A 22,792-nucleotide genomic window follows, 5' to 3' on the forward strand; every position below is an offset into this window, starting at 1 on the left:
CCTAGAAAATAGGTATACCTAGAAAATATGCTTCAACTGAAAATCTGTCAACATTTCATAGAGGGGATTAAGGGACATTTTTCTTAAGAGCTTTAAAACTGAAAGATAAGGTATTAAATACAGAAAAGAATACTAAAAACAAGTATTACACTATTTTAATGACACAGTGATTGATTAAAGCCATGAATTAAACAATTTGTTACTGCAATGGCATTTTGACCACTTTATTTTGAAACCTCTCATAACCACAATATTTTATTATATTAACATGAATTTGTTGTATGTCCTCTCAAAAAAATCATGTAACAGCCCATGAAATACTTATGGTGATACCACGAATGAAAACCTTTAAATAAAAGCTGTACAATTTGAGCTGAAGTTTAAATTTCTACTAACTGGCCTAATTTCAACTTATTTTTCAAATGATAAATGAGTTAGTAATCTATGAAAGTTGTATCAAATTCACTTTTTAAACATCTTACAACTAAATCCACTGTGAATACTATCAAATAATGTTTTAATATTATTTTAATTCTACCTTTACCATACTTATATCTTACTACAATTAGCCTATTCTCAGTTACAAGTTTGAAGTTTAAAGATTCAATTACTTGAAGCAAAAGAAAAAAAGTTTAGCTTCCTTCATTAGTACCTAAACTTTAGTTTGTGACAATAAAATATAGATGAATCTATCAGTGTTTTTTAGGACAGCTTCAAAGAAATACATCATATTTTGTGGAAGAAAAAGAAAAAAACTACTAATTTAATCCAACGGAAAACTCTTTTATAAATTATTTGCACTTGTAAGTTCAAATTTTGGGTGCTATTTTTTAAAAAATTAAGTTAATTTACTTGAATTTAATCACTCCTGCCTTTTAAAAAGATTTTTTTCTTTAAGTAATGTCTCTACACCCAAAGTAGGGCTTGAACTCACAAACCCAAGATCAAGAGCCACATACTCCACTGACTGAGCAAGCCAGGCGCCCCACACTCCGGCCTTTTTTTCTTTAATAGGTACAAACTTCAAAGGTAAAAGAGTTTATAAACTCCTTTATATTTTGTATGGACTGAATAGGTAACCCATATGCTTCATTTTGGAACGGCTACCCACCTCACCCTACCCCATCCAAAAACAAAGAGGGTCTTCACTGCTTTATTATTTAAAAAAAAAAAAAAACCTCCAGTTAGTTATTTTCCAAGTTTTTAACATATAATGACCCCTGTGAACTTAATATGAGAAGTTTACATTGCTGTGTTTGTCCCTCATTACATTTAAACAGTTTCACACCCACATGCTCTAACTGAAGTGCTAGAATTTTCAAGAGGATAAATGTAAAGAGGGGGCAAACCTTCATCAACTATAGATATTTCTACCTTTCAATTCGAAAGAACATTAAAGGGGGAAGAAAAAAAAAACAAACCTCTGCATCTATAAATGTCTTACAACACAAAATACACCATGGTCAGCCTAGAGGTTTGTATTTTTATACCTTTCAGTTTAAAATTAATGTTATGTTTTTAACAAATCACAAACCTCTGAAAAGATTTTTTTTTAAAACAAAGAAAAGGCACAACGAGGAAAAGATGGGAAAAGCTGACTTTACTAAAATTTAAAATTTGTATGTATTTATTCAATGATAACACAAACAAAGATAAGCCATAGAAACAGAGAAGATACTGGCAACACATGTAACTAACAAAAGATCTGAAGAAATCATATTGTGTTTGGCAAAATTCAGTAGAAAAGTGGATAAAAAATATATACAAGCAATTCACAGGTAAGGAAATGCATGCCAAAAGACTTATTAAAAAATTTTCAGCCCCATTAGTAATAAGGAAAACACTCATTAGAACTACAGTAAGATGCCATTTTATACCCATCAGACTGACAAAAAGGAGGACAATACCCAATGTTAAAAAGTTGTAGGTCAACAGAAGGTAAAGAAGTACAATCACTTTAGGGAGCAAAGCTGAAAATGGACATAGTCCATAATCTAGCAATTCTTCCAGGTATACATCCTGCCTACAGAAACTCACATAGGTACAAAAAAATTAAAAATTTAAAATTTAAAAAATTTTTAAAAACCCACAGGTAAATTAATGTTCACTGCTGTTCTGTATATTTATAGCAAAATTTTGAAAAAACCCGATTGTCAGAAAAGAATAAAGTGTGGCTTTTTCCTAAAATGCACAAAATACAATGGTGGCCTATACCACAATAATCATATATTTATATACCACAAATAAAGAGAAAACAACAATTATAAGAATGTGACATCACTGATTTTAAGATGTATCACAATTTCGAAGATGTTAAAATGTGGGAGAAATCGTGTATGTTAGAATTAATGATGTGCAGCAAAATGAATTCACTGAAAATACATATATGAACATGGATAAATCTCCACAAAAAACAAGTTGCAGAAGTACACTATCATATGTGAAAAAACTAATAACAGACAAATCTATACTGTATTTAGATATATTAATTTCGTGGGACACTTGGGTGGCTTAGTCGGTTGAGTGTCTGATTTCGGCTCAGGTCATGATCTCACGGCTCATGAGTTCAAGCCCTGCATCAAGCTCGCTGCTGTCAGCACAGAGCCTGCTTCAGATCTTTTGTCTCCCTCTCTCTCTCTCTCTGCCCCTTCCCCGCTGGCACTCTCTCTCAAAAATAAATAAATCTTTAGATATATTAATTATGTGGTCAAAGTATAAAAACACCCACGGAAATGATAAACATGCCAGGAAGAAAGGAAAAAGGAGAGACTTCAACTATGTGACTTTTATTTTGCACCCAGGATGGCAACTGTATAGAGTTGATTATGTTACTCCCTATACTTTCACAGCCTAAATTTACATTAATGTTTTTTTTTTAATTTTTTTTTTAACGTTTATTTATTTTTGAGACAGAGAGAGACAGAGCATGAACAGGGGAGGGTCAGAGAGAGGGAGACACAGAATCTGAAACAGGCTCCAGGCTCTGAGCTGTCAGCACAGAGCCCGACGCGGGGCTCGAACTCACGGACCGTGAGATCATGACCTGAGCTGAAGTCGGCCGCTTAACTGACTGAGCCACCCAGGCGCCCCTACATTAATGTTTAAATGAAGAGGGAAAAAAATCTACCAGAGAATAATCTCTTCAACTGAATGTATTTTTTAAAGAAAAAATATAAATAACCATTTTAGATATATTGTATTAGCATATTCAATAGCCATATCCGATTTCAGTCCTTTTTTTTTTTTTTTTTCCCCAATTTTTCTTTCAATTCAAATCAAGTAAAGCCATTTAGGAGCAGAAAGACATAGCAATGAAGAAAACATGTTTTCTCATTGAAGAGCTGCTTCTAGCAAAAGGGAAACACATGTATCCACATAACTACGTCACTAACAAGGGCAGTGACCTAAGATGTACAAGATATGCAGGTAGCAAAGAAAATAGAAATGACTGAAGAATGCCCTGAAAGAGCACAAAAGGATTCACTACATTAACCTATGAACTAATTTTTTTAAGTTTATTTATTTATTTTGAGAGAAAGAGAAAACATATTGTGAGAGCAAGAACAGGGGAGGAACAGAGGTGGGGGGCTGGGGGGAAAAAATCCCAAGCAGGCTCCTGGCTGTGAGCACTGAGCCAGACACAGGGCTCAATCTCAGATCTCACAAACCTTGATCTCATGACCTGAGCAGAAATCAAGAGTTGGATGCTTAATCAACTGAGCCACCCAGGCGCCCCCCACTCCCGCATTAGCTAAAATTTGAAGTATCATGGGAAGAAGTCTCCTATGTAGAAAAGACTATTCCATGAGATAGAAATCAATAGCATATACCAAGTCAAAGACTAATGAAAATATGACATACTAGCTTTACTTGGCTAGAGAAAAGGACCACAAATTATGCTTGGCCAAATCCAACCCAGCCTGTTTTGTATGGTCCACATAGTAAGAATGGTTTTTACTTTTTAAAGGCTGTTTGAAAAAAAAAAAAAATTTGTAGCAGAGACCATACACAGCTTGAAAAACTAAACTATTTGCCATCTAGCCCTTTAAAAAAGTTCACTAACCTCCACACTAGAACATAACTTGCCAGGGGAGTAGGTTCCTGGAGAAAACAATGATCCTTGAGAAGAAAGAAAACTATAAAAAAAAAAGAGCACCGATCATGAAGAACCTTGTGTTCCTTGTTAAGGAGCTATAGGGGATGGGATGCCTCTAAAGGGTTTTAAATAGAAAAGCGACATAATCATATTTGTATTTTAGAAAGATCACTCAGGCAAAGTTCTAAAGGATGAAGTAGACAGAAACAAACAACGGAAACAACAGTTGAAAGACTACTTAATAGTCCAGATAACAGCTGATCAGAGTCCCAGCAAAGACAGTACCAAGGAATGAAACGGAGTATGGATTACCAATAGGTAGCCAGGAGGAAGAACCACAAAGCTCAGTGAAGAGTGGGGAGAAACACAACCATGTTTCTGGCTTGAAAAACTGATAGCCGGGGTGCCTGGTTGGCTCAGTTGGTTAAGCATCCCACTCTTGATTTTGGCTCAGGTCATGATCTCATGGTTTCATGAGTTTGAGACCCACATCAGCCTCCACCAGCAGCACAGAGCCTGCTTGGGATTTTCTCTCTCCCTCTCTCTGCCCCTCCCCCACTCACGCTGTCTCTCTCTCAAATAAATAAAACAAACTTATTTAAAAAAAAAAAGATAGCCAAGTGATAACAGAAAATATTAAAAAAAAAAAAAAAACAACACAAGAAAATTGAGAGAAAAAGTTGTATTTTAGACATGATGATTTTGAGGTGCCTTGTGATGTAGCCCAATTCCCCTAAATGTATATTCTTAAAGAAAGGCCTGCAAGTAGGTAGTTTACTTAGGAAGTTCCCACCCCAGGAGGCAGGAGTGAAGAACCCGGGAATAAGTCAGGAAAGAGAGGAAAGTAATTCATAAAATTCACCATTTGGCAACAATCATAATTACTGATTGAAACAACAGATGCAACAGACGCAAAGATGCAAAAACTAGTGGGAGAAGGCTTTAAAGATAACAGAATATTACTGTTGGGAGACAATTCACTGTGGTCTCTCATGTTTCTCCTGGTCTTGCAAGCAACATCACTGCCTATGTTCCTGAGTATCTTTTCAAAGGATATTTCTATATCCCTGAACATCCCTGGAAGGTAGAGATAGTATAGTGTCTTCCTCCAGGGCAAAGGGCAGGTTGCTTAATGTTCAGTATAATAAAGATAATGACTCCCTCTTGGTCAAATGTCAGGCAGGCTTCCTGCCCCTTATGAAAGATTCAAGTTTCCTAAGCCTAGAGTTCCTCTCCTGTAATGCAACTGCTTTTGTGCAGGAGTTACCTGGCTGCCCTGTTCACATCACCCTGTAGGGAATTCAGTTGAGGAAGCAGGGCAAATACTGACACAGTGACTACTGCTACTGCTATGAGTAAGAAGGTCCTTTAACTCTGACCGAACAGTCTATCTTCTGCCAGCTTCCATGGCATACTAATAATCAAAGGAAAGCTTCGATGGCATACATACTAATCAAAGGAAAGAAATCAGCAGGTGCCACCTTAATTAAGTGATCAATGTTAAAATCTGTAGTAATGGTACCTATCATGTGCCTCCTGATATGAATGTTCTAAGAGGAATACATTATACTATGATATTTCTAAGCACAAGAAAACAAATCCAAACAGGGCCATTCTTCAAAATAACTGGCAGCATTCTACAAAAATGTCGATGTCAGAAAATAACACGAAGACTAAGAAACTTTTCAGATTACAGAAAACTAAAGAGACATAAAAACTGAATAGTCGGGGCACCTGGGTGGCTCAGTTGGTTAAGTATATGACTTTGGCTTAGGTCATGATCTCACAGCTTGTGAGTTTGAGCCCCACTTCCGGTTCTGTGCTGACAGCTCAGAACCTGGAGCCAGCTTTGGATTCTATGTCCCCCTCTCTCTTTGTCCCTCCCCTACTCTCTCTCAAAAAATAAATAAACATTAAAAAAAAAATGAATAGTCTTTGCTTTTAGGAAAAACATTAGGGGCGAAAAATATACATATATTAGGGGTAACAAGATATCATGACTACAACTCACAAAGTTCAGGAAAAAATACAGATACATATAGAGAGAAAAAAGTAAATACAAATGGAAAAAAATATTAATATCTGAAGAATCTAGGCGAAAGATACGTAAGAATTCTTTGTACTATTGTAATTTTTTTGTAGGTCTGAATTTTTGTTAAGTGGTAAGTTAAACAGAAAAAAAAGAATATGAATGACAGGCATAAAATAAATGTTTTTCTTGCACAAGGCTGCTCTTCAAGGGTTACTCATTTGGGAATGTACTTTTGAGTATTTTAGACATGACCCAGATCACCTAAAATCTAGAATCATCAGATACACAATGAGTCCCTGGGATCATCAGCCAACATTAAAAAAAAAAAAAGTATTCATAAGCAATGAGAAGAAATCTTTTCATTTAAAAGTATTACTTAATTCACAGTAGTTTCTGGAGCTCTTGGTCATTATGTAATTTCTTCAATGGAGACTAAAAGTAGAATTTCACTATGTGCTCCAATTAATTTGACAAAAAGGGCTTCTTATTCTTGAAAAGACAGAGAATCCTAGTACTAGTCTATACAAGGCTCTACAATAGGAATTAGAAAATAGAACCACATTAACTAGCAATATTCAGACAATAAAAAGTAGTTTCTAGTCACACGGTTTCATTTCTCAATTACTGTTTAAAGAGTGTATTTATAAAAGACAAAATAACATGTCCAACTGGAAAACAATAGATAAATACACCAGAAATTAAGTGTTCAATGTGAATAGTAAATGAGTTTAACTCTCTTCATTGGTCATTTAATAAATATCAGTATTTTAAATACCTGTATCATTAACAGGTTATTTTACCAGTATTCTGCCCAGGAAATTACTTACGCTAAAACATTTCACATAAGAAATATGTTCACATAAATGAACTTCCCCTAATGTAAAGCTTCATAAAATAAACTTGCTATCTGAGGTGCCTACAAAACATTTATCTGAAAACACTAAAGTCTTGGGTATTTTCCAGCAGTATTGTGAACAAAGCATCTAGAGAATGTGTTGACTATAACACAAATCAGCATGTTAAATAACAAGCTTCATCTGACTTAGCAAAACATTCCAACTTTTGGAACAGAAAATGACCTGTTGGACATTTCAAAGCTGCTAGAAATCACCCTGCAATACACGCCCCGCCCCCCAACCTTTACTTTAGAAAAGCTGAAAAAGGTTAATTAAAAGAATACTTAAGGACAATGCTTACTAAAGCATATAATTCTCTACATTTTTTTAAGCTATCTAAAATCAGACCCTGGAGGTGCTTGGCTGGTTCAGTCAGCAGAGCACGGGACTCTTGATCTCGCGGTCTTGAGTTCAAGCCCCACGTTAGGTATAAAACTTACTTTAAAAAAACTTTTTAAGTTAAATTTTAAGAAATAAAACAACATAAAAACACAGAAATGAAATACTGATAGAAAAATGGACCAAAGTGGGGCGCCTGTGTGGCTCAGTCGGTTAAGCGTCAGACTTTGGCTCAGGTCATGATCCCACGGTTTGTGAGTTCAAGCCCCGCGTCCGGCTCTGTGCTGACAGCTCAGAGCCTGGATCCTGCTTCGGATTCTGTGTCTCCTCTCTCTGTGCCTCCCATGCTCATGCTCTGTCTCTGTCTGTCAATAATAAACATTTAAAAATTTTTTCAAAAAAAGAAAAATTGACCAAAGATAAAAAGTTCACCTGAAGCACTCCCTTCCTTGAAGAAAACTTTAAGACTAACAATGCAAATCTAGTTTATAAAACTTTAGTACAAAGAAAATTTTTATTTATTTTATTTTAATATTTCTTTCTTTTTTTTTTTTTTCTTTAACTGAGAGGGTGTGAGCAGAGGAGGGGCAGAAAGAGAGGGAGAGAATCCAAAGCAGGCTCTGCACTGTCAGCATACACCCTGATGCAGGGCTCAAACCCACGAACTGGGAGACCCTGACCTGAGCCAAAGGCTGACACTCAATCAACTGAGCCACCCAGGCACCCTGAAAACTTTTATTCAAATTGGTCATTCAATATGTATCAATACCTGCATGATGGATTGCTAGAAAAAGTAAACAGCTCTATAACTTTGGGTTATGAACAACTCCCTCAATAGAAAGCCAAATGAATTAATTTTTTTTTTAATGTTTATTCATTTTGAGAAAGAGAGAGATAGAATACGAGCAGGGGAGGGACAGACAAAGAGGGAGACACAGAATCTGAAGCAGGCTCAAGGCTCCTGGCTGTCAGCACAGCACCCGACACAGGGCTTGAACCCACGAACCGTGAGACCATGACCTGAGCTGAAGTCAGATGCTTAACTGAATGAACCACCCAAGTGCCCCCTTTATATTTTATAGGAAATCTGTCCAAAATAACTACCACAAAATTTTACGTTTTGTATAAAAAAGAAAAAAAATCTATGTAACTAACTTTTAGGCAAAGAGGAGTATGAAATATTAAAGACTAAAAAAAACAAAAGTCCAATGATCCTTACCAGAATACCTCCTAACCTAATGTATCTCTAAAACAACTCAAATCAACAGAGGAAGCTGAATCCTAGATTAATAATTTGATCAAATGTCCATTGCTGACAAAGCATTATAAAGGAAAAATTCAGGTGATAAAATTTTTGTAAGAAATGATTCAAAGTTCTAAATGAACATTTATAGAATCAGAGGACCTGTTCTACAAAACTTCTCAAAATTACAGGCTATCCTAAATAAACAACCTTGACATTTTCATTTTGTACTCATAACTGAAAGAGAACTATCACTCCAGAGTAACATATATCACAAGAATTAAAATCTAAACACCCGTGAAGAGAGAATTGTAGCTGCTCCCCCCGCCACCCACACAAATAACAGTTTTGTATTTGTAAAAGCTGAAAAGACAAATATTTACAGCAGCATAAGCTTGATTATAGTACTTTTAGTTTTGAAAAATATTTATGAACGTTTTAGGGCTTGAAACAATAAACTGGGACAAAAAAGTCAACTACTTGTTCTTTCCATATTCCTTTAAGATCCTACATGGCCCTAAGGTGACCTACACTCCTAAATTCAAAGTTGTTAGGTTTTTTTCCCTACAATTATGTTCTCTCCGTACTCATATTTTAATGGCCCGATATGCCACTTTATATGTCCTTTTGTAGAAATTTTGTGAAGTACCTTCAAAACCTTTCTAATATGGAAACACTATTTTTTAAGTTTCAAATTTTAACTGTCATATATATCTTGTGAACTGGGGTGTCTCACAATGGCTTCAGGAAATCCTGTGCTTCAGGAAACTATGGTATCTCATCAGAAACAATAGAAGGAACAGAAATGAAAATATGTTAAGAAAAATAAATACCTCTTCATTCTCATGACAAATGTGAGGAAGGGGACAAGGCAGAGATTTATAACAAGTCTCCCCAAGAACCTCAGAAAGAAACTAAAGAACAATGTAAATTCATAAAGACCTAAGGAGGAAAGAAAACAAGCTGCTGCTCAAAAGAGTACTCTCAAAGAAAGGACACTGAATTCTTAGAAATCTATTAGAACTGCTTATGTTTGGTTCTAACTCTAATCATTAACTTTTTTAAATGACACACACACTGCTGGGGCACGTGGCTGGCTCAGTTGGTAAAGCATGTGACTCTTGATCTCAGGGTTGTGAGTTCGAGCCCTATATTGAGCACAGAGATTCCTAAAAATAAAATTGGCAGGGGTTGGGGGGTACGGGCTAGGGAGCTCAGTTGGGTAAGTATCCAACTCCAGCTAAGGTCATGATGATCTCATGGTTCATGGTTTCAAGCCCCACATCAGACTCTGCTGATACTACAGAGCCTGCTTAGGATCCTCTCTCCCCTCTCTCTTCCTCCCCACTCTCTGCTCGAACAGGTGCACAATCAAAAAATATAAAAAATAGGGGCGCCTGGGTGGCTCAGTTGGTTAAGCATCCGACTGCGGCTCAGGTCATGATCTTGCAGTTCATGGGTTCGAGTCCCACGTCAGGCTCTGTGCTGACAGCTCAGAGCCTGGAGCCTGCTTCAGATTCTGTGTCTCCCTCTCTCTCTGCCCCTCCCCCACACTTACTGTGTCTGTCTCTCTCTTTCAAAAATAAAAACATTTAAAAAATTAAAAATAAACTAAAAATAAATAAAATGACACATTATCAGGTTGCTTGTAATAAGCTTTGCACTGAAACTGTAGATTTATATGGAATTAACAAGGGTGACAAAAATATTTGTCTACTACAAGCCCCACATAAACACTGAAAAAAAAAATTTTCACATTAGTGTAAAAAGCCACACTACCATACATGATATTACAAAATTTATGTATCGGAATTACAAATATAAGAAAAATATATTCAGATCTAGCTGAAGAAACTTTTTAAATGCCATCAACATATTAGAAAGATAAAAAAGGTGATTACAAAACTTTAATTCCATTTGAAGATGCCTAAGTAAGTGACAGCTAACACATTTTAAGTTCAAAATTAAGGCCAACTATTGATAGCATGGGATAAAATAAAGAAAAAGTATGTTAAATCATGACTAAAAATGGCCACACAACAGTTAACAGTTTACGATGAGAAATTTATTTTTAGATAATAACTATAAATCTCTTACTGGCCAAAAGTGACTTTGTATCATTTTTCAGGCTTTTGCATAAGAAGTTAGATAGAATCTCAAACATAAAAGTAATGATCACATATCAACTATACATGATGAATTTGCCAAAACAGTTATTTTATAACAATGTTAAAACTTAAGAGGTGCCAAGAGAGGCTCAGTCGGTTAAGCAACCGACTCTTGATTTGGCTCAGGTCATGATCTCACAGCCATGAAATGGAGCCCCATGTCAGGCTCTGCCTTTCTGTGCTGATAGCGCGGAGCTTGCTTGGGGTTCTCTCTCTCCCTATCTCTGCCCCTCCCCAGCCCATGTATGCACACACCTGTGCAAGCGCTCTCTCGCTCTCTCAAAGTAAACAAAAAAACATCTAAAAAATGTTATTGGTTCATAGAGACCCTGCAAATTGAAAGGGTAAAAATGATCACTACACCATTACCATTACCTGGAATAAGACTGCTAGAATATGGGTAGACAAGACTAATACATGAAATTTAATATATTTTGCCTTAAAATCATGAAAACATACACACTGTTCACTCCAGGAAGAGGTGAAATTTCTGTATAAAAATCATTTTTAAATTATTCAGTTACTACAAATTACAAAATATTCAGTAAAACGAACCTATTTCCTTCTAGTCATTCCAGGGTATGTTTTATCATATGTTTCCAATCATGGTACATGTATAACTTGGTATGCCAATTTGTTCTATCTAGGATATTTTGAATAGCAGCATAATATTCTGCCATGTGTGCATACTATAATTTGTTGAACTGCTTTTTTTCCCAATTTGTTCACTATATTATACAAAGTTGTGATGAATATTTTCATATAAATAGTTTTTTTACATTCCCAATTTTCTTAGTATGGATTTCCAAAAAGGAAACTTGATAACTACTACTAAATTTTGTTTTACAACGTGCAGATTTTGTTAGGTTTTTTTTAATGTATCCACCAGAAATAAATATTTTAAGATTTAAAGTTTCAACATAAACTGCAATAGAAATGAGTGAAGATAACAAAGAGGAAATACAGAAAAAGAAACAAATTTTGAAATAAGATGATTCAATCTGAGCTAGCTGTGGGGGGGAATATGGACCTCACTAGTTCAAAAGATGAGCTGAAAGCTCGGAATTAAGTAGGGTATACTATGGATGCAATCACCTGGAGGAATACATAGATTGTGAATAAAAGAAACTAGTGGAGAGCTTAGCAGAAGTAATTTCACTAGAGTGGCATGGACAGAACTATACTGCCCAGGGCTAAGAAGTGAATACAAAAGCAAACAGAGGGTAAAGTACACATTTAAGAAGTCTGGAAGAAATAAAAAGGAAGCCAGGTCCACATCTGAGGAGGCACAATTGAAAGATGGCTGCTTTATGGGGCACCTGGGTGGCTCAGTTGGTTAAGTGTCTGACTTGGGGTCAAGTCATGATCTTGCAGTTCATGAGTTTGAGCCCCTCATCGGGCTATCTGCTGTCAGTGCAGAAACCGCTTCTGATCCTCTGTCCTCCCTCTCTCTATGCCACTCCCCCACCCGTTCTTTCTTTCAAAATAAATAAGTAAACTTAAAAAAAAAAAAAGTGCAAAATAAAAGATGGCTGCTTTAGATCTCAGGTATCTGAGAGATGTCTGGGTGGCCCAGTCGGCTGAGCATCCAACTCTTAATGTCAGCTCAGGTTTTGATCTCACAGTTCGTGAAATCAAGCCCTCACGTCGGGCTCTGCATTGACAGCTCAGAGGCTGCTTGGGATTCTCTCTCTCCCTCTTTCTCTGCCCCCCTCCCCAAAATAAATAAATAAACATTAAAAAAAAAAAAAAAAAGATCTCAGATATCTGAACATTTTTAAAGGCTGAAGAAAAAAGGCCCAAGAAAGGGGGGAAGGGGAAGCTTGAAGTTATTGGACAGGCTCAAGATGCTGAAAAAAAAACATTTCCAGATGAAATCCACAATAGACAACAGGCAGGAATCTTGGAGGGAAGCAGATGTTTCAGTCCTTCAGAGAGTGGTGAAAATCTATAGGGTGTACTAGTAGAAGTTATATCCAGAGGTAGAGGGTTGGAAATCTGGAGGAAGTTCATACCTATTGACCTCTATGAAGGAAATAGACTCATCTGCTAGAATTAAAGAAGTGAGGGGTTGGGGCACCTGGGTGGCTCAGTCAGTTAAGCATCCAACTTCAGCTCAGGTCATGATTTGGAGGTTTGTGGGTTGGAGCCCCATGTCAGTCTCTGTGCCGACAGCTCGGAGCCTGGAGCCTGCTTCAGATTCTGTGTCTCCCTCTCTCTCTGCCCCTCCCCTGCTCACTCTGTGTGTGTGTGTGTGTGTGTGTGTGTGTGTGTGTGTGTGTCTCAAAATTAAATATTTTTTAAAATTAAGAAAAAAAAAAAAGAAGTGAGGGGTAGAGTAGGGTTTTGAGAAGCAAAGTGTGTGGGCAGGTACCTGTAAAGCTGTTCAGTAAAGATGCTACCTTGATTAAAGGATATAGGTAAAGCAGCACATGCCTGTATTTGATTACTTTTATAATAATTATATGTTTGATTCCCCAATGTCTATTATGCAGTTTAAGGGATATAAAAACTTTTAAGACATGGTCTCTGACCTGAAGAAACAGTTCAGATACTATTTCATATTTTGAAATGTAAAAATTTCCCAAAATGTAATGTATTAGGTTACCTCCTAAGTTATAAATTGAGGCATTTTCTTCCAGTCAGATTATGAGAAACAATTTCAAGCTAGATATACCCTCAGATGTGAGATACTTAAGAGAGATTTCACAAGTAACAGAGTAGCAACTGGATATACTTTCAGAAATGCCACACTGGGCTTAGGGCAACTCAGAAGGCAAACATTCCAACTGTTTTCTACTCAAAAGTATTGGCAAACCAATTATGTTATAGTCCCTAACAACCTAAGTGAGTTTCCACACAGAGTTCAATTTTAAATTCACAGGTATAAAATATCAAGATCGCACAAAATTGTCAAATTTCATTAAGACTATATCATATACAATTATAATGGGGCAATGTAATAAAATACTTGTCCTTTTTGCATGACTTGGCTTCAAGGACCCCAAGTTATATATACTTTTGATTTACATAAATTAAGAACAAGTAATACCCCTTCTGCATAGTGACTTCAAATAAGTTACAACTAGCAACTTCAATATTCTTAAAAGTACCTTAAAATGGAATTCTATCTATACCCTGGTTTTCACCTTCTATTTTCTTTCCAGTTGGCATAGGAATGAGGTTTGGAGAGCTCTGCATTCCAAATTTAGAAGGTAATACAGTTAGCAAAGCAAACCTATTAGAATTTTCTCAAGCAATGCAAGAACTGTGCATGTCCAAAAGGAAAAACCATGAGAAAAAGAGAACTGAATTAACCATATCTAAGAAATATGAACTTCCACTTGATTTAAATTAACATACAACCTATTTCTATAAAACCGTGAGACTACTAAACTTGTTAGACTTGACAGAAAAGCTTGTAACAAAAATTAAATTCATAGAATCTTTTTCATATGTTCAAGTGACTTTTTCAACACTACAAGGATGGCAAGTATTAATATGCAACTTTCAGAAGCTAAACCATTCCTGATCATTTTAAATATCATTTATTTATTAAATAAACAGTCTTAAAAAAAAAAAAAAACTTGAACATGCTATACGTGTATCATTTTTCTCAGGCAGTGTTCTCCAGCTCACATACATACGCACAAATATAAAAGAACATGTACAGTAGTAGGCTAATTTCACCTACTATTTGCTCAAAGCAGGAACCAGGTCTCCCTCTCTTCATTCATAGCACAGTATCCTGCACTTAGTGGACACGCAAATATATACCAGATAAAACAGTTTTCACTCACATATTTTATCACTGTTTTACCTGACACAAAATTTCATTTATTTGTGGTATCTGTGATCCAGCTACAAAAAAATATTCTAAGCATAGTAACCAGATTAAAAACCTAATATTTTTGAACCCAATACTATTCTTATCTAACTTAAAACACAAAACTACAGTTAATATACTGCAGAGATACTTGTACTGCCTCCACTGAAACTGATTACGAATTGATCCAAAACATGGATTTGAGAAGGTAGTGAAATGTAACATCATAGCTATAAACTATATAGCACATAACCAGCACTTTTCATTATGATTTTGCCACTTTATGCTATTTAATCTTAATATAAGTTATCACAAATTACATATTTAAAGCCCTCCAAAGTATTAATTTAAATCATACCTTAGAAGAAATGTCTCTAGAAAGTCAGGTTCAATTTTCAATATGTTATCACTCTATCTAACTTATTAACTATTTAAAACTGTACATTATATATCTAAAGTCGTATAGTTTACCAAACCTACAAGGCTCTTGTTGTATTATTAAACAGATAGCACTCAGTCAAAATATACACAAATGATATCTTTAAGCCCTTTAAATAACCACTTTACAGGGTATGAAACATTTTCTAACCAAGTTTTTTCTGCAAATGTTTCAAAGCTTACTATTTCATATTTTTTAAAAATGCTAAGATACTGTATTTAATTTATGAATAATACACAACAAAGTAGAGGGAAGCTAAAGAACTGACATTAACATAAACATTTTTAGTAAGTCATATGCTTTTATTTTTCAATTTCTAAAATGGAATACAGATCTCCAACTTAAAACGGGATCACATCCCGATAAACCCATCATAAACTGAAAATACCAAGTAGAAAATGCATTTAATACACCTAACCTACCAAACATCATAGCTTAGCCTCGTCCACCTTAAACATACTCAAACACATTAGCCTACACTTGGGCAAAATCATCTAACACAAAGCCTATTTTATAATAAAGTGTTGAATATCTCAAGTAATGTACTGAATAGTGAAAGTGAAAAACAGAATAGTTGTCGTGGTGCAGAATGGTTTTAAGTATATCACTGTTGACCCTCATGATTGTCAGCTGTCTGGGAGCTGCGACTGCCTCTGCCCAGCATTACAGGAAGAGTATCAGACCCCATGTTGCTAGCTTGGAAAAAGATCAAAATTCAAAATTGCAAGTACACAAATGTGTATACACATGTGTTTACACCATAGTAAAGTCAAGAAATCATAAGTCAAACCATGGTAAACAGTAACTGGCTAGTCATATGCAGCCAAGTTTTATAGTTTCTATCAAATTTTAAAGGCAACGTTCTTGGTAAGCCATATGCAATCAAATGTAATTTATAAAAACTACACAATTCTAAAGGTGGAGGTAATGACTCATTCTGTTCATCTAATTACTTCAAAAATCTATCAAATCTAAACATTTTTTTCAAATTAGAAAAGATGCTCCAGCATGAATGATTACGTAAAATTAAAAAAAAATAAAAAAATTATCTGACTACCTCTGACAATCCTTTATTTACAATGTGACCAAGAATTAGCCTTTCACAATTTCGATCCTTACCTAAAGTACAGCTCAAAGGTACAAACTACTGTATTTCTCTTTATTATTCTTCTCTAAATCTCCATTTCTTTTAGGTATGATCTTTTTAAGGGAAAAAAAAGACACTGCAACAAAAAAAAAAAATGAAAAGTACATCTGGAAATCTAATCTTTAAAAGAAGAGATGTTAATCTCAGAAAGTAAACATGGACTGAGTGACAGCAGAGAAGTCGGGTTTTAATTCAACTTGAAAAACCTCCATTCATTTATTATATGCACCTTAGTTTTATTTTCAAGTATCTCTAAAAACTAAAAAAAAAAAAAAAAAAAAAAAAAGGTTATTCCTATAAATCAAACTCATTTTAATAGCAATTAGTATGTTCTATGCTCTTCACACTTCTGGTTTCAAATTAGGCATATAATGTAAAATTTTTGTAACTGTACAGAACGTTTATCTTTCCTAAATTCTACATTAAGCAAAGTCCTTTGGATTGAAAAGACAAAAGACAAAAAGAAAGGAAGGTTAAGGGCAGGGAGTGGGTTTTAAAAACCAGTCAAGGATGATAAACAGGTATTATTTCATAAATCCGATCTTTTAACAGGTGCCACCGTATATTCCTAATCTTTCCCCCAAGCTACCCCATATTTCACTGATTTCATAACTAAGTGAACTCTGATCTCTAGCAACTTGAACATTTAAGTCAAAACAGATTTCTAGGTTTCAGAAATTTAATTAAATGAGCCTCTTCCTCCAACTAGGGCCCAGCTTCCCCTACCTTACCTGCCCACTACCTTCCCTCCCATTCACTCTTCCCCAGCAAGGAAAGATTCTGTCTTAGAAAACTGAAGATATTGTTTGGGTCAAAGTAACAAAATACACTGAAGGTAAAACATAGTGTCCTTGGCTTGTTTCAGTTCAAAGATTTTCTGTTGGAAAAAGATAGCTTTCTAAAGTACAAACTTGGCATTCAATACAAAATACAAAAGAGAAAATAAATCAGTTTACTGACTTAACTGTCATCAAACCACAAATACCACCCTAAAAATACAGTATTTCCAATACTCGACCAGTTATTTTTTTTTTTAATTTCCACACAAACCCAAGTCCTAAGAGCCTCTAGCTCCCCGGCATAACAATGTGTGCTCAGAATCCAGACAATATGTTGCCTTTTGTGTAATGACATATGGCCCAAGTATCAACAGAGGAGAGCAGCCTGATCTGCCAAATAGGTCAAGGTCTAATATGACAAACATTTAGGTAAAATTTGTAACACATACCTTCCAAATATCTATTCTAGCTTGGTCCTAACAGTGATTAAGATAAGATCCAAAAAAACAGTTATGACAAAGCTACAGAAGCAGCAAACTAATATCGTTTCTCTCTAAATCACTTTTTTTTTTCCTTCCCCAAATCACTCTTAATTCAACCAAAAAAATAGGCTGTATTTCCTTAGGTCAGCCACATAAGTCCTCTGGCTACCCTGAAAATCGACATGGATTCAGAACTTCCACTCCAAACATGTATCCCTATTCAACTTCTGTTAAGTGCTTGAAGATACTAATCAAGTTGTTTTTTAAGCAGCTGGACCCAGAACTAGTAACGACATTTAAAATAATTCCTTTAGACTTACATTTGTATTATATAGAAAGGACTACCTAAACAAAGTTTTCAGCAAGTTGTCTGAGCGGGGTGTGGGTCAGGGACACCTTTAAAAAGTAATAAAACTTACTGACAGACTCCTCCACGTTAACGAAATTCTAGCAGTCTCACAAATAACTTCCAAGTTAAACATACCACACTTTAAGTCTCAACTTCAGACATTAGAAAATTAGGACAGCAGCAAACCCAGAAATTTTTACATGAACATTTCTTTTGGCAGCAACAATATAATCATATAGCAAGTTACTCTGTGTCCTCTAATAGTTGAGAGACAAGAATAACTCTGGAGGGATATTTTAAATACCGAAAACGTTAAAGTTCTTTAGAACACACTTAAATCCAAATATTGCAAAGACATCTTTATCTCTAAACTCAAACATAAATGGAATGCAATGGAAACTACATTATTCATGCCTTTTAACTACCAATGACACAATTCTAACGTACCATATGACCACCTTCGGCGAAATGCCGCAGAGAACATAGAAACCTAACTTCAAGTTACCAAAATAAGTCATTCTAACACTCAAATGGAAAATAACATGCAACCCAGTATTCCATTCAATGCATGTGAAACAGGTTTAGGAAACAGTTTTTCAGCATTCTGAAATTTATATTTTTCCCCTACCTATACATACCTTCAGTGTTCATTTATCAAATATTTAAAACAAAAGCTCAATCAAAAAGCTCATTTGACAGCTGTTGCTATTTTAAGTTGCAAGGGGGGGGAAAAAAAGGCTTTCAAAATTTTGCAATAAACAAATACTTAAGTGCCCTGCCATACTGGCTACAGCAGCCTAACCTCTGTAATTTGCACCTTATTTTATGGTGCTCCATGACAGGACATCCAAAAAATTAAAACAGTATGATCTGAAGCTTCTTTTCAAGCATGTTTACAAGAAGAATTATCTCATAAAAACTGTCCACTTTTATGTGACTCTAAAACTCCATGCCCAGAAGCCAATGACTGGTTTATAAGCAAGATAATGACTAGTTCAATGGAAAAGGTATTATGACAATAAACTAAGACTGGCTCACCATGTTATGATCTGCTTGCCTAATATGTGTTTAGCTACTGTAGTCAGCAATGTCCAAATATAAATTTGAAACATTTAATGACTGGTTCTGTTCTAGATTTCAAGCTCATTTTACCTTTTTAAAACATAGTTTTAATCTAAGGCTCTCCACAAAAAAAAAAAAAAAAAAAAAAAAAAAAAAAAAAAAAAAAAAAGTCTTTTTTAGAAAATATATTCCCTAAAGTAGAAAAAAAAAAAAAATTCAGGTCCAAATTAAATTATTTAATTTTATGATAAGTGCAAAAAAAAAAAAACAACCCGCAATGAAATGTCCAAATTCTAAAATATTTCAGCACCCCTCCACCTTAACACAAATTAAAAGCAAGTAGTTTCAAAAATAAAAGAAAAATAAACCTCAAACAGGTTGAGCATTATATTTTGTAAATAAGAGTTGTCTACACTTTATGAATGGGCCCATAAATATACCAAGAAAACCTTATTTTAAAAGGTACTTTATTTGGTTGGTTACACTTCAATTACTGTTCAGTGGCATGTAACCAATAAAACTATAAAAACTACTTTTTAAAGGTCAGCCTTATTTTGTTTACTTAAATAGTAAGTTTAATCATGACCTATCAAAACCTTATCATGGCTCACTGTATAAAATTAGCACTGCACTTGCAAACATAAGCAGAATCTAGACTTATCAAACATATGGTGAGGCCTGCCCAGCTTCTGAAAAATTAAATGAGAATGTAGGATTAAAATGTTTTAGCTGGGTAACAAAGCCCACCGATCCAGCTCAAAAGTTTTCATCAAAAATTTTATCAAAAGGGGTACCTCTTAAAAATTAAGGCACCAAGAAATTAAAACTTTGAAATAAAGTGAAATGATGTGAACATTAAGTAATTCCACGCCACAGAAGTACTTCCAAGCAAATACCTAAAACGGGAGGGACGGGGGAGGCGGGGGAGAATCAACCGATCTCCAAACTACTAGAAGGTACACAGAAGCACAAGCAACCCCAGGCTGGTGAACCAGCTAACTTTCCCGGCCCAGTACCAGGGAGACAATCTAACAAAGTCGACAATAGAACCAACCACGAGCTTTCCCTGTAAACTGGACCGATAATCTGAAAAACTTCACTCTTGCTAATAGAAGCTCCTTATAATTAGAAGCAGCGACCTGACAGGTGGAAAAATCAATTCTAACAGGGCAGCAAGAGGTTGTGAAAACACAGTTCAAGGACTGAACGTGTTATGACTACTCTGTAACAGGTCCAAGGTAATTTACGCACACACCCTTTCGCGCAATTCCTCAAGCCGAGATAAGATTGGGCAACAGGCTTAGCTGAGAGCCACATACCATTTTAAAACAGCCGTCTCTCTTCCGACAGGAAAACAGACATTCCCATCCGAAGTCTTTCCGCGAGTTCGCGAAGGGAAGCGGGCGGCCGCCACCGTAACGAGAGAAGCCGGCAACAGCCCCGTCGCGCGGCCGCCACGCCTTCCTCCGGCCGCGGCAGGGGACGCGGAGCGGCGGGTCACATTTCTCCTCCCCAACAATCACACGCACTCACGTCTCCTGAGTTGACACCCTCTAAACCGGCCGCTCGGCGACGCTGGTGACTGGGCCACAAAGCCAGGGACGCAGCCATCGGCTGGGGCGCTCAAGTTGCGTGCGTGCGTGCGCGTGTTTGTGTTTGTTCCCCTTAATGAAAGACAAGAGGTCTCCGTAGTTACGGCCTAGGGTTGCGGTGGGGAAAGAGGCCCCCTGTGGGACTAAACAAAACTTCGGTTGCTGGGAAGAGCGGTTGCGCAACCCTGGCAGAGGAAAGGCCGGGGCCGCCCAGCCCGGCCCCGGCGCGGCTTCCCGGAGGCTGCGCCACCGCGCGCACCAGGCACGCGCGGCCCCCGCGTCCGGCGGCCTCGAGCCCCAGGCGGCCCCCGGACTCGCCGCTCGGCGGGGGCCGGGGCGGAAACGCAGAGCACCGGAGCGCAGGGGAGGCGGTCGGGGATGCAGGGCGCGCGACGGCTGCGGGCCTCTGCAGCGGTGTAGGGCCCGGCCGGAGTCCAGCCGGGGGCCCGGAGGCCCCGCGAGAGGAGCTGCTCCCCCCACCCTGGGGTGGGGGCGCCCCTCGCCCTGTTCCCTTACCTTCCTAGAGGCCTGCGCTCTCCCCTCTTCGGGCGGCCGCAGCCCTGAGCATGTCCGGGGTGGGGTGCGGGGCCGTGCCGGGGACAGGGAGCCAGGCGCTTCAGCAGGCGGCACCACCCAGCCCGGGCTCAGCCCCTCTCCGCGGCCGCTGCCATCTTGTCCTGGCGGCTGAGAGGAAACGGCGAAACACCCTCCCCCGACCGCTGCTGCTGCTACTGCTGCTCTGGCTGCTGAGCGCCGGGCCCGTCTCCCTCATCTTCCTTCCCGGGGATTTGGGGTGGGGACCGCAGGGCTGGGGCGAGGGGTGGCGAGAGGCCGGCCGGCCGGCCTCCGACTGCTGGGGCCTACGGGCGGCGCGGGGTGCGGGGCCCGCGGCGGCGGGGGCCCATTCCTGACGCCCCTGCCGCGAGAGGAGGAGAAGGAGACAGCCAGGAGACGCGGCGACGCCGGGGCCCGCAGCTCGGTCTCCTCAGGCCGCCGCGCTGCCGACAGTCGTCACGGAGGCAGCTGCCGCTGGCCGCCCCAGTCTCGGGCCCCTCCTCCGCGCCCGCCGGCCTCGGCCGCCGCCTCCGCAGCGCCACCGCCCGCCGGGCCGCGCTGCGCGCCGAGCCCGGGCGGCCCCGCTAGCCTCCGGCCCCGGCGCCTCCGCGAAGCCCCTCCCCGGGGCCCGCCCGCAGCCGCGCCCTTGTAGCTCCGAGCCCGCCTGGCGGCCGGCGTGGACCGGACCCGGGGCTCCCTCCCGCCAGCCCGCCCGCCGCCGCCGCCGCAGCATCCGTCAGCGCCCCCTCTGCCGTTCTGAACCTCGCACTAGGCCCGCTTTGACAAAAATACACAGTTAAAAAAAGATCCTAACCCCCACCCACCCACCCGAAGAAAGGATTAAAATGAGGAAGCAGGATTTTACAGGCCTTTCGAGATGCCGTAATCACAGTTTCCCCTTCCTCCAATTTAGGATCTGTTTCTTGGTGGCTTGTTTTTTGTTTGTTTGTTTGTTTGTTTGTTCTTAAGGGTTCCAAAAATAAGGAAAGGGGAAATGCTTGATCGAGTGAACAGTCCCAATCTAAAACAGGTCCCTCCGTCTCCCCCTTCCCAAAGAGTCAAGAGAATTGTAAAGTCGGATTGAAGTAAAGGCCTTCCTGCAAATGTTCCAAGAGCCTCTCTAAGGCCCCAACCGCTGTCATTGTCAAGTATGCCCACCTCTGTGTTGATAACTCCATCAAGTTAGTTCCTCTCCCAGAGACTAGTTACCTCCCTCCTGGAGACTAGGAAATCAACAGAATGGCCCATCTCAAGCAACGTAATCATAGAATTAAAGAATTTTAGAGATGAAAGAAACTTAGAGATCCCTGGTCCAAACTCTTAAGCTAGGACAGGGCTTCAAAGAAGCTGAAGAGACCTGCCCAAGGTTATACAGCAAAGCCTCGGTCTGCACGCCGTCTCTCCCCTTCTTTGCGCGAAGGAACAACTGACTTTCTAGTACCTATCATTCAGAGTTAATTTTGCTTAATACTTCTTTCCTTTTGTTCTTAACTTTTGATTTTTTTGGAAACTGAACACCTTTCTCCAAGAAAGCGTCCTTTGTTCCTTTCGTAAGTCCCTCACTAGGAGGTTTGACTCTACCATGCATGTATTTTTACTCAGACATTTTCTATTGCAGTAACTGGGACAGGCAGGGCAAAGGGAGTGGCAAATTGCTGCATATTTAATACTACACATTTATCCCCTGCTGCTTTTCAAACTGGGAGAGGAGTATTTTTGAGGATTCCTTTTAAAAAGAGAAAAGGATAGTATGCCTGAGGCAGTTGGAAGTTATTTTCAAATGAGGG

At 38.4% G+C, this 22,792-nt stretch overlaps 1 protein-coding gene across 7 annotated transcripts in view; it reads right to left on the reverse strand.

The window, feature by feature from the left end:
• HIPK3 (homeodomain interacting protein kinase 3) overlaps window positions 1-21,078 on the reverse strand; it is a 91,211-nt gene extending 70,133 nt beyond the window's left edge. For 6 of the 7 annotated variants that reach the window (XM_019456648.2, XM_019456646.2, XM_053899849.1 and 3 more), the window contains exon 1: window positions 20,967-21,078. The gene's annotated coding sequence lies outside the window, so the exon portion shown is untranslated. Of the gene's footprint in view, window positions 1-20,177; window positions 20,516-20,966 lie in introns of those variants that run through there. The other variant, XM_053899848.1, reaches the window with a different exon arrangement.
• Between the last annotated feature and the right edge of the window lie 1,714 nt (window positions 21,079-22,792).

Source organism: Panthera pardus, unplaced genomic scaffold (genome assembly GCF_024362965.1).
Source record: "Panthera pardus isolate Hobbes unplaced genomic scaffold, ASM2436296v1 HiC_scaffold_12, whole genome shotgun sequence".
Lineage (NCBI taxonomy): Eukaryota > Metazoa > Chordata > Mammalia > Carnivora > Felidae > Panthera > Panthera pardus.